Raw genomic sequence first — 8,046 nt, 5'->3', positions numbered from 1 at the left:
TTTTCCTAATGTATTTAAATTTAACTTAAATGCATCCCTCTAATGTATTAAATTTATTTAATACATAGTGCTACATAAATCCCCTTTTAAATAAACTCTGATTTATTTAATTCCCTCCATTCTATTAATTTTTTTAATCCTATGATTAAGTTAAATCTTATTTAATTTAATCCTAATCCTATCATAAAACCTACTCTATACCCATCACTCTCATCTTTCTAAGCCTATTCACTACTTAATCCCACTTTATTATCCTAAACACCTTTCTAATCACCTTTTAGCTCCTAAGTGTTTGCTCACACATGTGAGAAGCTCATGATCTAGTAAAGCTTCCACTTCATTTACACTTCTTACACCTCTTACACCTTTGTCCTCCCACTCCTTCCCACAAGGTTTCTCACACATGTTTGAGCACACCTTGAGCCTCTCAACCATAAAGGCTCTTTTTGACTTTTGCATGGCTTGTCCTTTAGCCCATGCGTGTCCATTGTGGCACCTATGTGGATGTCACATAGATACCACCTCTCCAGGGCCACTCTCAAACCTATAAATAGAGCCCTTGTCTCAAACATTTCTCCATCTCCTCCATATGCATTGTTATCATGATAGAATAGTTCTAGAGCTTTTTAGAGATTTTATGCTTAGAACTAACCTTTGCTAGTTGTTTGCATTACTTAGATTTCTATCTTTTGCATTAGTTTCATGGTAGTATGATGTTGTAGGTTTCTTTCTTCATTACTTTCCATTCACCTCCATATCCATGGAATCCTATGAAGGTGGCTTACTCATAGTTATTGCTTGAAGGTATTTCACCTAGATTCTTAATATATATTCATTTTCATATTGCATTTTCATCATCAAGGGATTCAATAGTTGTGTTTAGGAGAGCACATCTACATCCCTCACACTTAAGCACACCAACAAGGCCTCTTATGGATACCCTTGTTGAGCTGCTTTGAGGTTGTGTGAGGACTCTAATATGTTGGTTGCATAGTTTTTTAAAACTCAAGTAGAATTAGTAATATTTTAATCTTATTTGTTATCTTGAATGCACATGCTACTAATGTTTTCTTTTTCATGCATGCTCTCGATAGGTTAGGTTTTCGCATATACAAATACTACACTCATATCTTAGACAAATATATTCACAACATCATCATGTCCCTCATCCTCAACTGTAAAAGAAAACTCACCACCAACCACAATATGTAATTGAATAGGGTCAGGGGCTAGTGTCGATTGTACCCATTCTAATTCTATGGTAACCTTATCTAACTATGACTGTGACTCCTAAAAATCCAAATGAGTATCCTAAAGAGAGTCCACAGTCACCTCAAGCCCCTTGGTGAGCTCAACCACCTCCTCCTCTGTCCCTAACAACATGTTATAGAAGGTGTTACCCCACTCTAGAAGGTAATCCCTATCAGCAACTAACTGAGAGTAACTATGCTTCAAGATCCTAATAGCCTCTCAAAGCATATGAACCTCTGCTAGAGAAAGAGTAATATCACCATGCTCATCAAATATAGGATCACCCCAACCAGATGTAGCTAACATCTGATGGATAGCATCATAATGCTCAAGAGCTAAAGAAATGTTACTATCACTCACCTTCAACTGACAAGTCACATGATGCCTCTATAATCCCTAACTCCTATGCAAGATCTCTGTCTCACTAACTACATTGACATAGAAAAACAAAATAGAACTCTCCACCATAAGATTGCTCATACATGTGCTATCTTCCTCGCACAATTTTGCATCCAACATACAACTGCCATGTACCTCAATCAACTCCTCATCCAAAGAAATAGAATCCCTTTCCATATCAATCTCCTCGCATGTCTCAACTTCCACCTCAATAGTAGGATCCTATAAAAATCAATCTTGGGACTCATCCAAAATCTCCTAGAAGTTGTCACCTAGTATTTGACAAGGGGTGTCATACCCATTACATCTCATAGCATCATCAAATGGATCATTAGATGTATCCATACTATCTAAATCAATATCTCTTGACAAAGCCTCAACTATGAACTCTTGACTCTACACACATGACTCAGTGCCAGGCTACAAATTAGTAATACTAGAGCATAAACCCACATCTACTAACTCTATTGAAACACCCACATTGCCAACATCATAGTTGGGTGACTCTATACATGTCTCGGTCCCACCTGAGGAAGCAATTGCCTCCTACACTATAGCAACACCATGAGATCTCACATACAAATCTCCAATAATAATCTTGTCCTTGAGAGATCTAAAAGTATCAGTAGTAAAAACTACATCAACTGCCTTTGCACTAACTATAGTAATAGCTCTAGGAGCCTCAACCTGCCAAAGCTTGGTGTTGCTATCCTCTGCTACTATTAAGAAAACCACATGTCCCTATAAAATAAGTCCATTTTCAACACTACAAATAGGACTAAGTGTCATACTAAATATAGGTACATTTTCATCAGATACTCCTATCAAGGAAAACTCAAGCTTCCTTCCTTGCAACCTCAATGTTAGCCTTCTAAAGGCAGAAACCATATACCTGGCTGCCCTTTCAATTGTCTTTGGATTTGACAAGCTCTCTCTCAATCTATGTTGAGGAAGCTTAAGTTTCTTCATACTCTCTTGGAAAAGATTCATCTTCATGCTGAATTCCTCATTACTCCACCAACTTCTATAACCATTAGTCCTCCTATGCTTGTGCATGGCTAGAAAATGCTAGAGTGCTGGTCACTCCAAATGCAACAACAAATCTGACAATAATTAATATTTTCCTACTCCACAAGATGGTAGGAAACTAATCTAATACCACTATAATAACCCCAACCAGTTATAACTTTTTCAAACACCAAATTCTTCTCTAATTTAGTTGTTTGACATTTTATCAAACACTTTGCAAGCAAGCTCTTATACCACTATAAAATCCTGTCCAATTCTTATTTTTATTTTTTGATTGCTATCTTGAGAATTTCATCAAACATTTTGCACACAAGGGATATATATTGCAAATCTAAAGTTTGATTACTTTCTAAATGCCAAGCTTTAATAAATATGTTTGCAAAGAACACACCGAACATCTAACAATGAAGATGCAATTATTTTTGTATAACACCGATTACAAATAGGAAAATATGTATCTACATCAATAAGACATTAGGAAATTAAATTATGATATAAATCGAATTACAATAAATTTTACAAACCTTACCAATGCCCTAAATATCTTCTCTCAAATAATGCAAAATGTAGTAGATAGAAACTTGGAATTGCTCCAAAAACATGAATTTTCCTGTAGAGAATCAATGTAGAAAATTACTGTAACAAATCATTGTAGTAGCGGTACTATAGCAAGTTATTGTAGCAGTGGTACTATAGAAAAGTTATTGTAGTAGCAATATTGTAGTAGAGTTCCTATAGAAATATCCAACTTATTCCTTCTCCACAAATCTGGACCTAGGCCATAAATTTGGCACAATAAAAAGACTAATTTGTCTTCTCCAACAATCACAACCATTTGAAAGATATTTCACCACCTTGGTTATGCAAATCAATGGGAGTGTTCATTCCCAATGATCAATGTAACAACTACAAAAACACTTGGCTCCACAAGCTATTCAAAAGAGTAGATAACACATTTGATGTTGAACAATGAGGCTGCCCTCCCTATTTATTCTTTTCCTCTAATAGATGGACCACCTTCTAGAAGAAATACAATAATATTTAATTCCCCCTTCTAGAAGAATTTTTTAATGTATTCAATTAACTTTAGTGACTTTTAATTAAATTAATTAAATATAAAGTCACCTATTCATTTTAACTTATTTAATGACTTTATAAGAAATAAATTTAATCAACCTCTCCTTAATTCTTCACTTAGCCTTTGGAGAATGAAAAGTTAAGAAATCTATTAAGAGGCTAAAAGATGGGGACACTACAAGTAACATGCTTGAATATTGTACCATTGTAAAATATTTAAAATTTGATAGAATCATTTTAAGAAAAATTTTGAGTTTTCTAACCCAAAAGTGTGTTTCTATTAAAGACAACATCTTGGCTGTGAATAAATTTTTGAGCAATTAGTGTAAAAACCAAGTTTATCCTCTACCATATCCAAGAAATATGCATATCTTGATTTAAAATCTAATTTCATTCTTTTCTTTCTGGGAATGTGAACATAGGTATCACAACCAAATGACTTAAACATCACACACTAAGTTTCATTCTAATACTAAAAGTGTTAAATAGTCAAAGTTGACTTATTTTTTCCAGGCTTAATTTTCTCCTTGGTGTGTGATGTTTAAAGGTGGACCATCACAACAATCCAATTTAGTTCTTTTCTCTCAGGGAATGTGAACATAGGCATCATAACCAAAAACATGAAGGTGATTGAATGAAATCCTTTTCCCAAGCCACCATTCCTCTAGAATGTCAAAATTAAGGCGAGATAAAGGAACTTGATTAATTAAATAATTTTTTGTATTGCAAGCCTCTACCCTAAAATCCTTCCCCAAACAAATATTTGATAGCATACACCAAGTTCTTTCCAAAATAGTTAGATTCAACCTCTCACTTGCACCATTTTCTTGAGGTGCAAATGAGATTTTTTAAGTCCTCTAAATGCCATGATCTACACAAAAATTACTAGACTCTGAAGAGAAAAAATCACTACCATTGTATATTAGTAAAAATTTAATCTTCTTCCCAATCTTATTTTCAACCATAGCCTTGAAAATTTTAAATTTTGAAAATGCCTATGATTTCTTATCCAACATATAAATCCAAACTTTATGAGTGCCATCATCAAGAAATGTGACAAAGTAATTAGTACTACTAGTGGAAGTTACCTTCATAGGACCAAAAACATTAGAATGCAAAATCTCAAATTGAGAAGATTTCTCATGGCTCGTCCTTACGAAGTTGGCTTGATTTTGTTTGCTGTAAAGACAATGTTTGCTTAACTCCAAATAAATTGATTTAAGACCTAAAAGCTGGTCTATTTGAAGCATTACTTCAAGACCCTTTTTACTCATGCGACCAAACCTCTTATACCAAAGTTCAAGATTACTACCTACAACCAACATGACTGCTTCTACATCACCATTGCACTCTAAAATATATAAACTTCCTAATTTCTTTCCTTTAGCAAAAACTAACTACCCTTTTAATAATTTCTAAGAATCATAATCAAAATTAACATTGTATCCTTGTGTCTACAATTAAATCATAGAAATAAGATTTCATTTAAGAGTGGGAACATTTCTAACATCTTTCAAAAGTCATTTACTTCCATTTTTCAGCAACAATAAAATATCTCCTTTACAACAATGTCACATTCTTTTTTATCCTCAAGAATTGTTTTACAAAACACACCTTCATTGTAATTTGTGAAAGCACTCTAACATAGATTAGCATGAAAGGATATACCATAATTGAGAATCCATGAACTTGCATTCAAGTTACCAGCTGCAAGAACCAAGACTCCATCATCTTTAACCATTGCAATATGTACACCATCATTCATTACTTTATTTTGAGCCTTTTTGTAATTCCAACATTGCTTCTTTGTGTGCTCTAGTTTACCACAAAATAAACAAGTGTAATTTTTTCCTCTATACTTTGAATGATGATTCGATCTGCCTCTTCCATTGTTATTTTGTTTTTCTCATTCTTCACTTCTACCTTGATTTCTTGTGCTCACAACAGTGAGAGCATCACCAAAAGAAGGTTCTTGGTGCTTCCTTTGCATATCTTCTTTGAGGAGTATGACTATAACTTCATCAAATTTTAGCTTATTCTTGATTGCTAGTGAAGTATTCACAACCATTATTACTCCTTTTGAACTATTCGAATTTGAAAATAATTGTAAAATTTCTTTTATCTCATCATCTAAAGGTATACAAATTAAAATCATATAAGTGACTAATATATTGATTTCATTTAGATGATTAGATATTTATCCCCCTTCTTTCATTTTTTAGATTGTATAACTTCTTTATTATGAAAGCTTTGTTTAATGCTGAGCATATCTCATATAATGAAGACAATTTTTCAACCAGCTCTTTTGTTGTCTTATCTCTTGAAACATTAAATAACACATTTCTCTAAAGTGATAGAAAAATCATCGCTCTTACCTTCAAATTAAGTTCTGCCCTGTCATCATTCGACATATTTCCTTTTTCCTTTTCTTTAGCAAGCAATGGATGTAACTCCAAATCTTGCTTGATAAGCAATGACTCAATATGTAGTTTCCATAGCCCAATATTTTGCCCAAAAGAATTTCTAGTTTTCCATTTATCTCTCTCATCCATGGCACCACAAAATCTCCACTGATTTCCACAATATCAAACTGAGCTTAACCAACTTTGTTGCCAATTGTTGAGCTGAAAGAAAGATATAGAAAAAATAAAATGCAAAGAATTAACATCAAGATTTATAATGGTTCGTCTAGAATGCCTGGACTACATCCTCCCTTCAATCAAGGGAAAAATCTCTTATTCATATAATACACAATACAATACTAATAGTAGTTTTTGTTATGGAAGCGAAAGCATTAACCAGAAACAATATACTTTACAACACAAGTTAGATGCAAAGAAATAGTAAGAGAAATAAATAACAATAACAAGAGAAATGACAATACAAAGATATACGTGGTAAAACTTTGGAAATATGTCAAGAAAACATCCACGGGGAAAGTATTGGTATTCTTATTACTAAGAAGAAACTCATTACATCTTCAACTTCACAGTTGTTGCTGCAATATTTCTATTTAGACATTCATATTTTTTTCTTTCACAAAGAAGAAGGATATAACCTCTTGAAGATAAGAGAAAAACTTCTCAACATAGAATAAAACTAGATTTATTCATCAAAAAACTTAAAGTTTCCTTTTGAAGATAAAAACTATTCTTTTTTTAAAATAGAAAAAAGGTTGTTTTCACAATCTTGTTTTTTTTTCTTTTTTTCCCTTCATTGTTTTCATTATCTAACAATCTCCACCTTGACAACAATTTACCTAATACTTTCCCAAGCCCATGTACCACCCCTTTTGCAAATGAAGAGAAGCCACACTCTATTTTAGTTTCTCTATAAGCATTGGTTTAGTAAACATATCTACAAATTTTTTAGGTGTATGTACCTTTTCAAGAGATACTCCACCTTCTTTAATAACCTATCTTACAAAATAGTACTTAATCTCAATATGCTTAGTTTTACTATGATAAGTTGGATTTTTAGCCAAATGGATAGCACTTTGACTATCACAAAATGTAATCACATTATCTTGCACTTTTCCAAACTCACCCAAAAAACCCTTCAACCAAATTGCCTCTTTACATGCATGTGAGACAACCATATATTCTACCTCAATTGTAGTTTGAGCAGCAGTAGCTTGGATTTTTGACATTCAACTAATTGCTCCACCTGCAAGAGTAAAGACATAACCTGATGTAGATCTCCTTTTGTCCAAATCACCTGGAAAATTAGAATCAACATAACCACACATTGAATTTCTACAACCATTATAGTTGATACAATAATTACTTGTGCCTTTTAAGATACCGAAGCACCCATGTCACTACTACCCAATGCTCTTTACCTAGACTTGCCATGTATCTACTGACAACACCCACTGCATGTGAAATATCTGGTCTTGTACATACCATCGCATACATTAAACTTCCTATTGCATTTGCATAAGGCACACGAGACATATAATCCTTTTCTTCCTTAGTACTAGGACATAAACTTGAAGGAGGCTTAAAATGGGAAGCAAAAGGGATATTAACAGGTTTCACATTTTGCATACTAAATCTGATGAGAATCTTCTCCACATATTTCTTCTATGATAACCAAAGCTTACCATGTTCCTTGTCTCTATGTATTTCTATACCCAAAATTTTTTTTTGCTACTCCTAGATCCTTCATATCAAATGTCCTAGCCAATTGAGCCTTCACCTTATTAATTTCAGCCATGCTTTTACTTGCTACAAGCATATCATCAACATATAATACCAAGATAATGAATAAACCATTTTCTAAACTTTT

This window comes from Cupressus sempervirens, chromosome 9 (genome assembly GCF_028749045.1).
Source record: "Cupressus sempervirens isolate cs-2001-9-10 chromosome 9, ASM2874904v1, whole genome shotgun sequence".
NCBI lineage: Eukaryota > Viridiplantae > Streptophyta > Pinopsida > Cupressales > Cupressaceae > Cupressus > Cupressus sempervirens.
Note: the sequence above shows the minus strand (reverse complement) of the source record.